This window comes from Myotis myotis, unplaced genomic scaffold, assembly GCF_014108235.1.
Source record: "Myotis myotis isolate mMyoMyo1 unplaced genomic scaffold, mMyoMyo1.p scaffold_m19_p_2, whole genome shotgun sequence".
In the NCBI taxonomy this organism is placed as follows: Eukaryota; Metazoa; Chordata; class Mammalia; order Chiroptera; family Vespertilionidae; genus Myotis; species Myotis myotis.
In genome coordinates, this window is record NW_023416324.1 from 150,661,322 (window position 1) to 150,673,849 (window position 12,528).

The following is a 12,528-nucleotide window of genomic DNA, read 5'->3' on the forward strand; positions in this document are numbered from 1 at the left end:
CTGGACGGAGGCTCAGAAAGCCCATAAGAAAGTAAGATGACAGAGGGAAGTCGCCTTAAACAGCAGAGTGAAAAGGAGCAGAAAGCATCTTACCAGAAGCCCAGTCTCTGACTACGATGGCTCAGGGCTACTATGGGGTGGGGAGGGTTAGAATAGAGAAATTAACAGAGAGGGAGGGAGGGAGGGAGGGAGAATTAAGCAAGGCAAAGGGGGAGAGTTCAGAGATACAATGTTCTTAACAGGAATAATAACAACAAACACAATTATATTAATACAAAGAGCCATAGCAACAGTAAGATGTGTTATCAGAGGTGCCAACAGTGTGCTTGCTGCTGCAGCAGAATTAAGCCCTCTCAATTAAGCTGTGATCTGCATTCTGTCTAAACTGTATGGGAAGGATGAGCAGCCATGTGGACAGCCTGGGATGAAGGGACTCTTCTGTTAATTACAAGGCCATGGGTTTTTCTCCTGGCTAAATAGTGTGGGTGAAGACTGTGATAATCTGTTTCCTGCTGTGCTCTGACTCCTTTCCTTGGAGTCCAGGGTGAGACCCAAAGGCCAGAATAGAGGGTACGGAGAATCCTGGAAGTAAGTCCTAGGACAATGTGAAGAGGTAAGGGAAATCTTGGAGATGTTGAGTAATATCTACCTATCTATATAAAAAGCCAGTGACCATAATGGCCATATGACCATAACTACCGGTGGCCAGCAAACTGGTTGATCAGGGGGTGGGGCCAGCCAGCCAACCTCAGGGCCCCTCCCCCCTGCCAGCATGCAGGGTGGATTCTCCCACCCTGATCAAGAGCAGGCCGACTGGCCAAACACCCCCTCCCTTCCCCTGGCCAGCCCTGCCCGATCAGCCAGCCCCACCATGATAGGCCCCTCTCCCCAACCAGCCCACCCCAGTAGGGGGCGGGGCTGGCCCGCCAACCTCCTGCAACCCCTTCCCCCCCATCAGCTGCGCCCCCGATGGGCCCCCACCATCCTGCACCCCAGATGGGCCTCCCCACCCCAATCAGGGGCGGAGCCAGCTGGCCCACCACCCACAGCCCCTCCCCATGGCCAGCTCCACCCCCAATCGTCCCCCCAACCCCAATCAGGGGCCAGTTGCCCATGGCTCCTTCCCCCAGCCAGCCCAGCCCTGGTCAGCCCCAATTAGGGCGGACCAGCCGGCCAACCTCCCACCATCTCCTTTCAACAGGCCCAACCCTGATCTGCCCCGATTTGGGCCGGGCTGGCCGGACCCCGGACCCCACCTGTGCACAAATTTGTTCACTGGGCCTATATATATATATATATATATATATATATATATATATATATATATATATTCCTATATATAGGAAATTGAAGAATCAATGAAAAGTTCATGCATCTGTTCTCATTGGACTCCCACATTACCAGTGATACTTGGAATCATCTTTGAAAACCAAACAGCAGGATCCCCTTGGTGAGGCTGTGGGGAAAGGGGGTATTTTCAGTGCAGTGGAAAGCTGGCTGACCCATTCCCTTGGGAAACAAAGAGTTCTGTACCCAGGGTGGACCCCAGGAGTTGTAGGCCTGAATTGTGCCTCAGAAGGAGGACAGTAAGAAGGTAGAAGCTAACATCATAATTGACTGGGGGGGAAACAGGTCTTGGAGAATGTTGGAGGGAGAATGTTGGCTATTAAAAGAGAAGGATAGTGGGGAGGGAAGAAACAAGAGGAGAAAGGAGAGGAAAGAATACAAGTGTATAGTTCAAAGAGGAGGTTCATAGTCTTTTTCATCTTGCTGAAAATGCATAAAATATATTTATGTTGCCCTTTTAAACATCTTTCTATTCAGATTCTATTAACATCATATATTCAGCACAAAGTATGTATTTTTACTGATGAGAAACTAAAGAGAACGAAATTGAGGCCCAGAGGCCCAGAAAGGTGGTGACTTTTTCAAAGCCACACAGTGGCACCCTGACTCCCAAGGGGGGGGGGGGGGCAGCACTGTCACTAGCCCACTCTTGGCCTGCCTGACCAACTCCGAGGTCACCTTCCTTCCCACTTTCACACAAACTCAGGTTCACTTTGAATAAACACCTTAACCCTTTTGGGTCTTGGTTCACTCAATGGCCATATAAGGGTATGAAATGACCCTTCACAGTTTATGTTTCATCCCCAAAGAATAAGGGGACCTAACATGCCACCAACTCAGCATATGTTTGACTTCTCAATACCCTGAAAAAGTAGTTTTTAAATGTGGCCCTCACCGGGCAGGTGTGGCTTAGTTGGTTGAGCGTGGTTCCCTGCACCAGGAGGTGGCTGATTGGATTCCAGGTCAGAGCACATGCTTGATCCCCAGTAGGGGCTTCAGGAGGCAGCCAATCATGTTTATCTCTGATTGATGTTTCTACCTCTCTCTCCCCCTCCCTTCCCTCTGAAATCAATTAAAAAATTTTAATTAAAAATAATAAAATAAAAACATAAATTATGAATAAATAAAATGTGGCCGTGGACCAGCAGCGGCATCAGCACCTGGGAACTTACTAGAAATGAAAATTCCCGGGGCCCACCCCAGACCCTACTGACTCAGAAACTCTGGGGGTGGGGCCCAGCAGACTGTGTTTTAATAAGCCTCCTGGGGGTTCTGATGCAACTCAAGTTTGAGAACCGCTATTCTGAATGTTTCCTGCCCAACACTAAAGAGAGGATTTAACACACACACACACACACACACACACACACACACACACACACGCACACGCGGAGATAACTTTTCTCTGGAGCCACTCGCCCTCCCCCTCTCACCCTTTTCCTTGCTCCTCCATCCTGGGATGATGAATGGAGGTCAGGGCAGGGCGCTGTCAACGAGGATGGCAAACCCTCCCTCTCCAATCCACCGGGAGGGGCAGGGGGGGGGTGTCGGGGGAGGTGGCCTTGGGGCTTCCCCAAGACTGGTTTCCTTATCATTTTCTCCACAGTTGCTAACGAACTTTGGGGGGGGGGTCAAGTTTAATAAAAGAAGTTGCTTTTAATGATTTAGTCAATAGTTTGCAGCTTGAATGAGAGACTATTGCGAGGAGGGATGTCAGAAAAAAGCTTGGGGAGAAGAGACTGGAGAGAGGAGGATAGCCTATGAGAGCAAGGGTCCTAGGTTAAGCTAAGGAGAAAGTGGGTGTCCAGGAGAGCCCGCGGGTGTGGGCGAAAGGCAGAGGACATCCCATTTGTATGGGAAAGAGAGGAGCTGGGGGAAGCGCGAGACGAAGGCGCAACAGAAAGAAAATGGGTGTTAGGAGGAAAACTGAGTTTGGGAGACTTTTTTTTTTCCAGCTTCCTTTCCAAGACGTTTTCTTTGCTCCATTTTGCTCCTCCCCCTCCTCCCCGCCTTCTCGGCCCCCCTCCTCCGCCTCGAGCGGTAATGGGAGGTTCCTAGGCAGGAGAAGCAAAAGAAGATATTGTCTGCGAGTTCAGTCATCCAAAAAAGCTTCTTCCATATGGAGGGACCGAGTGCGCCCGGCGCGGCGTCCCCTGCCTTGTCCTGCTGCCGCCGCCGCCGCCGCGGGCCCCGCTTCCTGCCGCGGGGACCCTGAGCCCGGCCCGCGGTGTCAGCCGCGCGCGCGCACACACACAAGCGCGCACACACACACACACTCACACTCACACACACTCACAATCACGCCCGCCGCAGCCGCACGCGCCCGCACGCGCCCTCGCTCCCGGCCCGCACTCCGGGCTCCTTTGTTGCTCCCGCCGCGGCCGCTCTCCGGTGCTGCGCGTTGCTGCGTGTCACTGTGCGGGTTGCGTGTCCGCGCGGTGCGGTGCTGTGGGGCTCTCTCCGCGCTCACCACGCTGGCCCCGGGCCGGCTCTCCCTTCCCAGGAGCCGGCTGCACCAGAGGTGAGTCACGTCGCTGAAGTTTGTTTTCTTTTCATAAAAAGTTGTGTTTATTTGTTGGTTTGGGGAGGGAGGCGACCGCAGGCCAGCGAAGCCGAGGAAGCGCCAGCGGGTGGCTGATGGGGACACGCGGGGAGCCGGAGCGGGTCCGAGCGCTCGGCCCGCGCGGGTCTGGCGGTGGCTGCGGCCGAGGCGGGGCGCACCGGCGCGGGGACGAGGAGTGGGGACGCGGCGGGCCGGGGGGTGCCTGGGGCGCCGCATTTCGTTCCCTGTTCCCTGCGGTGCGGGCTGGCCGGTGGCTCCCGGAAGCTCCTGGGGTGGAGGAAGCGCAGGGATAGCCTCCCAAACTTCCCCGAAGGTTGACACCAGTGCTCTGGCTCCGTGCGCCGGACCACGGGGAGAAACCCACATGGGGAGAAGCCCACATGGGGACTGACAAATACACAGAACCACCCAACACCAGTTTGGTCTTTTTCGGGGGTGAGGGTTTATGGCATTGGCGTTTAAAATGAGCATCCCCAGCTGTAGGGGTGGAAGGGACGAGGCTGCAGTGGAGTGTCCAGAGGTGTCTGTGGGGTTGGGGCAGCAGTAAAAGGGAGTGTGTGCGCGCGCTCGCGCGCAGCGTGCTCCTGGGGTTGTGCTCTTGGAGTTTTTGTTTGTATAACTGTGAGAAGGTGGGGCAATGAACCGCGGAACAAGTGGGAAGGGGCTGTGGGGAGGGGCCAGGAACCTAGGAAGAATTTTCTGCCTGGGTTTTGAAGGCCCTGCTAAACCCTTCAGGATGCCCGAGGTTAGTCTGCTCCAGGTGACGGGAGAGTTTTGAGGGGTGGTGAGCAGACAGACCGGAGGAACTGAAAGTTTGTTTTATTGAGTTTTGTCTTGGGGATGGGGATGGCAGTGGCAGGGTTACTTGAATGGTTGTTGTGTCGCTCCAGAGATGTGGCAGTGAAGCTAAGAATACCCAAACCGCACACCAGCAGTCCTAAACAGGCACTTTCTGGGTGTGGTGGGGCGCTCTGCCCCTCCCCCATCCCTTCTCAGCGGGTTCAGATGGGCTCACAAGTTTTTGGCCCAGAGTTAACCTCCTTGAGTGGACTGAGTGAAAAGCATATTTTGGTGTCAGGCCCTTGTGCCACCCCCAAGTGCCCTGTACCCTGCTCCCATTTGTCACCTAGTTCTCTGTTGCCCAGAACTTTGCAAACATTGGCCAATGAACAAATGTCATTTTCAAAATTCTTGAATGCACATACATTTCTGATTTATCCCACAACTGGACCCTGAGTCGGCAGCCCAGCTCTGTGATGGGGTTTGTGTTTTTTTTCACCCCTCTGGTTACAGCTAATAAATTAATCCCTATTCTCTCAAGGGCAGTATAGACAATATTAAAACAGGGTCTTGGACTGAGGTGGGGGCTGGAGGGCTCAGTACAGCTGGGGGACCTGTTTTCTAAACTTTACTTGAAGTGACTCTGAGGCACCAGCGTGGCCATTTTGAGGTGTGTAACAGGTTACCCAGGAACGTTTCTGAGGTCTTATAATTGGCACTTTTTAATGGTCTGGTAATTGAAACCCAGAAGGTTCCCATGGTAATCCTGAAGCACCTTGGGGTCAGTGGGATAGAGGCAGGGAGGGAACAGCAGTGGAGTTATGATTTTCTTACCAGATGAGTCTTTGAGTTTATGGAAAGAGGTAAAAATGAAAGAAGTAGGAGTTACCTTATTGTGCCTCTTTGCTGACCCTGTCTGCCCCCATCTATCACCTAGAGTTTGGCCCTACACCTACGTAGACATTCTGAGGATTGTCTGAGGATTGAGACGACAGACACTGTCCCTTTTATCCTCTTTCAAGAGATCTCAGAGAGTAACATTGGGAGAGACATTTTCTTAAGAGGATTGCCTAAGCCACTGGAGTTGGCTTTACTTGGGAGAGGAGGTTGATAGAGGACAGGATGATTGGTTCCTTGACCAAGGACCAAGTCTGGGAAGAAGAGGGTCGGGGGGTGGGATGAGGAGGGTGTTTGTTTTTAATCTAGAAATCCGTGTTTATCAAAAGCCTTCCTCAATAAGGCTTTTGCCTCCTCAACCCCCTCAGGGTGGTAATGGTAGAGAAAGGGAGGACCAATACCGGAAGCAAGGCTTAAAATCAGCAGAGAGCTGTTGATTGGTTGGCCAACTTGTGCTAAGAGGGTGATTTATGTTCCTTTCCATCGTCCTACAAATTTGGGTCCAGAGATTTGTGTTTGGGCTTCCAGCCCTCTTTAACAACTTATCTGTGGTTTCCATGCCCTAAGAAGGAGTAGGAGATTTTACTCACGAAACAATTCCGTTGGCTTCCTGAGGGAACCCCAGGGTTTAAGCAAGGAGGGTGAGAAGTGAGCCTGCTGGTCACAGTCTTTCACACGCCCTAGGAGGGTCTGGGTTCAGATTTCAGCGAAGACACTGATATGATTCATGAATAAGGGTTTTTCCCTCTTTGTCTTTCAAACAAGTGAGAAGAAACCAAAGAAACCCCAAATGCAACAGATAATTACTATCCAGTACTTTCTGGCCTCTGAATAAGAAAGTATTAACCTGGCACCAAAAGATAGTATTATGCCTCTGGAGTTTGCTTTCTTTCCTTCAAACTCCAAACTTTCTTGCTGTCAGGAAAAATAAGAAAGAGGGGGAAAATGGAAATTGGAGAGGGAGAGAAAAGAAAGTGATTTTTTAGATTTTTAAAAATCTGTTTACTTTAATATATGGAACTTCTTTGTCATCTCCATACTTCAGTACAATAGCATCTATAGTACATCAGACCCAGGGCTGGGAGCATCTTGTCCCAGGAGAATAAGCTTTCTTAGTCCAAGGGTGGTTCTCCAAACTAGCCCCGCCCCCATTTTTAATTATTGCACAAGCATCTACTAATAAAGAGACTTTTTGAAAATTACCCACAACCCCATGCTATAATACAACTTGTGTTTCTTCATCTATGTGCGTAAATACTTTTCATGTAGTTGTGACAGCCCTGAAGCTTCTCTTATGTTTTTGACCAAAGACTCAGAAAACAGGTATGTCCAGTCCTTTTGCTATTGGTGGGAACGACCAAATCCTAAGAGTGCTCCCATATGAAGCCCTCACATGTAATCTTTTCGTCATTTATGAGGCTACATTAAATATTTGGGGGCGGGGGTGGGGGTGGGGTGGGATGAAGAGTGTGCTTGCTTTTAATCTAGAAATCCGTGTTTACCAAAAGCCTTCCTCAATAGGGCTTGTGCCTCCTTAGACCCCTCAGGGTGGTGATGATTAGAGAAAGGGAGGACCAATACTGGAAGCAAGGCTTAAAAGATGCAGCTCAAGTGGCACTGCCCTGAGGATTAGGAAACTTGGGTTGGGGCCTTGGCTCTGCCTGTGGACTCCATTCACACTGGTTCAAACCATTGAGCACAGATCTCTGCATCTCCACTGCCTCTGAGTTAGACTCCCTCCCAAGCTCATCTAGTCTTTCCTGCTCTTCCTTTTATTATTCCACCATCCACACCATCTCTCCAGTCCTGATACCTCCACACTTGGTCATGCCCATCACAGTTGTTGCTGACACATGGCTGGACTCTCCTCTGTCTACCCCACCCATCTCCCATCAGTCCTACAAACAAGTCACCACCCAGCTCAAAAACAGTCGAAGTTTACAATCCAAACTCCTTAGCCCTCTCATAGGTGGCTCCATCCCACTGCATGGTGATGGCACCTCCCTAGGAGCCTTCTGCTCCAGCCTGGCCTGGCAGTCTCTGGCCCTGGACTTTGCTGGGTCCATTTCTTGCTTACTGCCTTACCCCAAACCTCTTCCCAGGAAACCCACCTTACTTTGTATGAAGCCAGCTGATAATGTGCTTTTGAGAGATATTTGGGGAATATTGATGAAAAGGGGATGCTGGATGCACAGGTAATGGTTCTGTAAGATCAACAGATTGTTTTCAATGCCGTCATTGTCCTTCATCCACTTTTCTCTATTTCTAGCAAGGAGCCAGGTAACTGGAGATTGAAGGAAGCCTCTGATCTTAGAAAAACTGCTTTTTCTTTGTTTTCTTGTGCGTAAAATGGATTAACAAGGAATCACCCCGGTTTGTAGCAATGCTCCTTATAAAAAGCAAATACTCCAGAAGTGTTTGTTTATCTGCTTGTTCAAAAGATGAGACACTTCTCTTTTTCCTCAGTCCCAGCACAAGCTTCCTGAAACCCATGACCCATGAAGTCTTGTCGACGCTCACACCGGCTGATGGCAGCAGCAACGAAATAGAAGAAACAGGTGAGGTTTCCTGCCCACAGTCTAGCATCTCTGGCCTTCAGGGTCCGTCGTTTTTCATGTTTCGTGTTGCCACTTGAAGATGGAATGTCTCTCCTCATTTGGTATTGGAAGGATCCAACTGAAGTGGGACTGGACTACACAGTTGGTTCTACTGTGACTCAGATACATTTTAGTCAGAGCCTGTGGTGGCCTCTATCCCCCGGGCTGGCCACATGAAGCCCCCTTTCCCTTAGGCACTCTTTTGGACATGCTGCATGCAAACCATTTACTATGGGATTTGGCATCTAAGACCGCTGTGGAAAAGTCCTGCTTAGGTTTGGGCGAGGAAAGCCCTGTGTTTATGTCTCTGTCAGCGGTATTACAGCGAATGCCTTGTGATCCGATGTCCCGGGCAGTGTTTATCTCACAAAACCCAGAGGGATTCTGTGTCGTTCCATCTTCTGAAATAAAGTTAGGAAATAATTTCTCTTTTCCTAATGGTGAATTTGGCCTTATCTTCAAAGAAGGCCTTTGATGTTCAGGACAGGATTCTCGGGCAGTAAGAGGAAATCATAGGAGAAAGATCAGAGCCAATAATACACAGTCAGCTTAACTCGGTTGCCAGAGAAAATGTTGAGGAAAGTCTCAACTGGTCCTCCCGGTTAGTAAGTAGCAGGAAAACACACAATATGGCCAGGGTGAGTAGGATCGAATTTAAAAAGAACGCAGAAAGAGCTGAGCAGCAGCAAGTGTGGCAAAGGAATGTTTATTCTCCTCTGAAATGAGTTTGGACAGCCTTGGACAAGAGGAGGAGGATGACGTGCGCAGACTGGAGCCTTCATCCCCTCCACAAGCTTTGACTGCGTACTTGCTGTGAACCTGAGCCCGGGCCGTTCAGATCCCATTACTGACGGGAAGGGAAATGCAGAGCAGTGCGAGCCACGCTCCAGCGTCCCAGCACACGGCCTCGCCGGTGAGAAAGGCTGCCAGCCTCTCAGGCCGCATCTCACAGGCACAGAGTGGCGGGCGGTGCCGCTGTTCCTTCACCTCTGCTCATCCTGTTGTTCATGGCTTTTTCCCTGAAAAATTACCTTTCCTTTGCGGACTACGGGCTGGAGTATTCTTGACACAGGAGATGTTAAGTTCAGAGTAGTTGTATGTGTGTGTGTGTGTGTGTGTGTGTGTGTGTGTGTGTGTGTGTGTGTATTTAATTTTAGGAAAGTTAAAAACTAGAATCTCTGCATTGATACAGAATCTCAGAAATGTGAGTACTAGACACGTTTCTAAAACCAGTTACTGAATACCTTTCAGGGCGAAAAGGAGAAATGTGCCTTTTCTTTCCTTGTCCATGTCAGATTTTAGCTGAGAATTCTAGAAACACAGGCCTGATTTCAGCTTTTTGCCTTTCAGTCCCATTGCCCTTGGCTCTGCTGTCCAGGGTAGGTTTGCTTGGCTCTGAAATCATTCCCAGAGCAGCAAGTTAGGGGACATTAATTTTAGGGACAAATAAAAGCCGCTGGGCCCTGCAGTTGCCCAGGAGCCTCCTTGGCTGCCGAGAGGTAGCCTGCGCCCAGGATGGGAGGTACAGGTAAGAGGAGGAGTGTCTGTGGAACCCGCTGGCCTTGGAGGCCCCCAGGCTGGGCTGGAACTGGATGCTTGAGGAGAGCCCTCCCCCACCTTCCCTGGCTCTGCCAATATGTTTCCAGATTCGTCCCAGCCCAGTGCCTTTACTAGTCTGAACTTACCTCACATTATAGTTCCAGCAGGTTTATTAGGTATGGGTCACACTTAATGGGAGAGGAAAATTGGGGGGTTCTGGCTTTACAACTTTTCTGTGAAAGCAGACGCTGCCCCTAATTATTTCACAAGTCCTCTCCCCCACATGACTCTCTCTCTGCTTTCTGTCGGAAGGCGATCCCCTCACAGTGGTGTGAGTGTGGCCCTTCCTTTTTATGTACCTGTGCCCACGCGGAGGGGGTTTCATAACGCAGTCCATCAGCACAGTGAGCCCACATGAAGTGATGGAAATTCACAGCTGTGTACCTCTGTCATTATGAATGGATGTTTTGTAGGGAACGAGTTATATAAAAATCTGCGGTGTTACAGCCACGTGTTAGATTCTAATGGCTCTTGCAACGCGCAGGCCCTCGAAGCAGTCACCTGCAGCCCTCCCTCGCCGCCCTTGGTGGTCCGCCATCGGGAGGGCTGCGTCAGCTCCAGGTGAAAGCCCCTCAGTCAGGTGCTCTGGGCTCTGTACAGAGCCTTCTGTTGCGGGGATGGAGGCTGCGTGGTCAGGCCTTGCTTTCGCCTGTCTGGACGCTGGCAGCTTGCCAGCAAGGTCCACTGGGTGGTCTCTGACAAAGGGAGAGAGGGGAGGGAGCTTGGCTCTCCTGCCCAAAGGGAACAGCAAGGTTGGCAGCCAATCCCTGTCACTGAAACACCACAAAGGTCTTGAGTTTGGGTGAAAAGAACCGGACAGGTGGCTGAAGGCAGGATGGGGATGGAGGCGTTTTTGTTCCTCTGAATTTACAAATGAAGGCTGGCGTTGATGTGGCGAACATCTCCCGCCAGAGGTGAGCACACAGGAGCAGCGTGTACCCCTTCATCATGGGAGGGACGAATTATCACCCTGTCACTCAGGGAGCCATCTGTGGACCTGCAGGGCAGGCTGAGAGCAGGAATCTCGGGCCAGAGAGGCAGCACCTGCCTCTGCCGTCCTGTCCTTCCGGGATGTGGAGAATGATGGCTGCCATTTAGGGAGCACCCACTGTGTGCCCAGCCCAGTCCCCCGCAGTCCCAGGAAGATGGGCACAGTGGTCCTATTCTGCAGGTAAGGGAGCTGAGGCTTCAATGATTGTAATGACTTGTTCTGGTCACACAAGATTTCATTGCAGGGCTGCTGACTCCAAAACTCAGGTTTGAAAGGAAAAATAACTGCCCAGACAATCTCTCCCCCAAAGTAGAGCTCCCTTAGTTTAAGGAGAACTGTTCCTTTTGCAACAAAATCTAAGGGTTGGGTGGGGCCCTTTACCGACTTCCCAGGACGATAGCTGGAAGGTTTTGACGGCTCCGGGGAAGCAGCACCAGGAAGCCAGGCTTTGTGGCCTCGCTGGGGTCAGACTTTGCAAACAGGGCTAAAAGCCGCCTCCATCTTGGGTCTCATCTTAGAACATGGCTCCTGACTTTTTTTTTTGCCCCTGGGACATCATCCGGATTGGCTGTCTGGAGCTCTGCTTCACCACAGATGCCAGCTGAATCCATTGCTCCTTGGTCTGCGAGTCTGATCAGGCAGGTGCTCTGTGCCCTGGGTGGGGTGAGGGCAGGAAGGCATTTGACGGAGCAGAAACCTCCTGCTCAGGAGAAGTGGCAGCTTGTGCAGAAAAACACCCTGAAGAGGGACTTAGCGGCTTTGACAGACAGGTAACAGACAGGAGATGGGACCTTCCAGGCAAATACCACGGGGCCCAGCAGGCAGAATTGCTCAGGCAGTTAGTTACCTGCAGAAGAGCAAACAGACCTGCCCTCCTTCCGGGCCGGGGGAGTGGAGATGTGGCTGCGAGGCCATGGAGTTCTCATAGCTCCCTGATTTCCTTTCGCAAACATGGAAAGCCTGGAGCCAGGATGTTCTGGGCTCAGGCGGGAACACAGGACACCGGCCTTAAGACAATTATGTGACCTCTCAGTTGGGTGACTGAGGAAGTCATGGGAACTCTGCCTCTATTTCCCTGTCTGCACAAGCAGTCTCCTCAGAGCACTTAGGAGGCAGCGAGATGGCGCAAGAGGGCACTTTGATTCCAAGTGTCCCTGCCCACCACCAAGGCCCCAGGCCTCTGGCATCTGTGCCCACCGAGGCTGAGTTAGGAGACACGACATTCCAGGGAACCAGAGTCAGAGTCTGGGCACAAGGGCTGCATCCGCCTCTGTTCTCTTTTCTATGGAGGAACCTGGGCAGAGGCAGTGGGGTCCTATCACAGAGCCCCCACCCCCCCACCCCCAGGCCCTGCAGCTGACTCGCCTCCCCTCTCCTGCTGTAAGAGGCGGTGAAGGGCCTCAGGGTCCTGGGAGAGTGGGGAGAGGAAAAGATCCCAAGGTAGGAGAATCCTGGTCAACATTCCTCTGAGAGAGGAAGGAACAGTGGGGATTGGGGCTGTCAGGGGGACCCCAGCTGAAGCACTGAAGTCTGAAGGGAGCCTTATTAGGAAAAGGGTGCAGAGTGGAGAAAGATGGCAGACCAGGAGGGAGCCACTTCCAGGCTGGAGATTGTGGGGCATCCTGGTTAAGGGGGGACTCCAGAGCCAGACAGGCATGGGTTTGAACCCTGGCCTTGCCAATCACTAGGTATATGTCCCTGGGCTAGCCACCTGAACTAAAACAAGACCCTGGTTTCTTAAGATTGTTGCAAAG

The 12,528-nt window shown here is 51.5% G+C and overlaps 1 protein-coding gene across 5 annotated transcripts in view; it reads left to right on the forward strand.

The window, feature by feature from the left end:
* Window positions 1-3,431: 3,431 nt before the first annotated feature.
* BOC (BOC cell adhesion associated, oncogene regulated) overlaps window positions 3,432-12,528 on the forward strand; it is a 70,540-nt gene continuing 61,443 nt past the window's right edge. For 2 of the 5 annotated variants that reach the window (XM_036350816.1, XM_036350821.1), the window contains exons 1-2: window positions 3,432-3,868; window positions 8,054-8,145. The gene's annotated coding sequence lies outside the window, so the exon portion shown is untranslated. Of the gene's footprint in view, window positions 3,869-7,856; window positions 7,961-8,053; window positions 8,146-12,528 lie in introns of all 5 variants that reach the window. The other 3 variants (XM_036350817.1, XM_036350822.1, XM_036350820.1) reach the window with 3 other exon arrangements.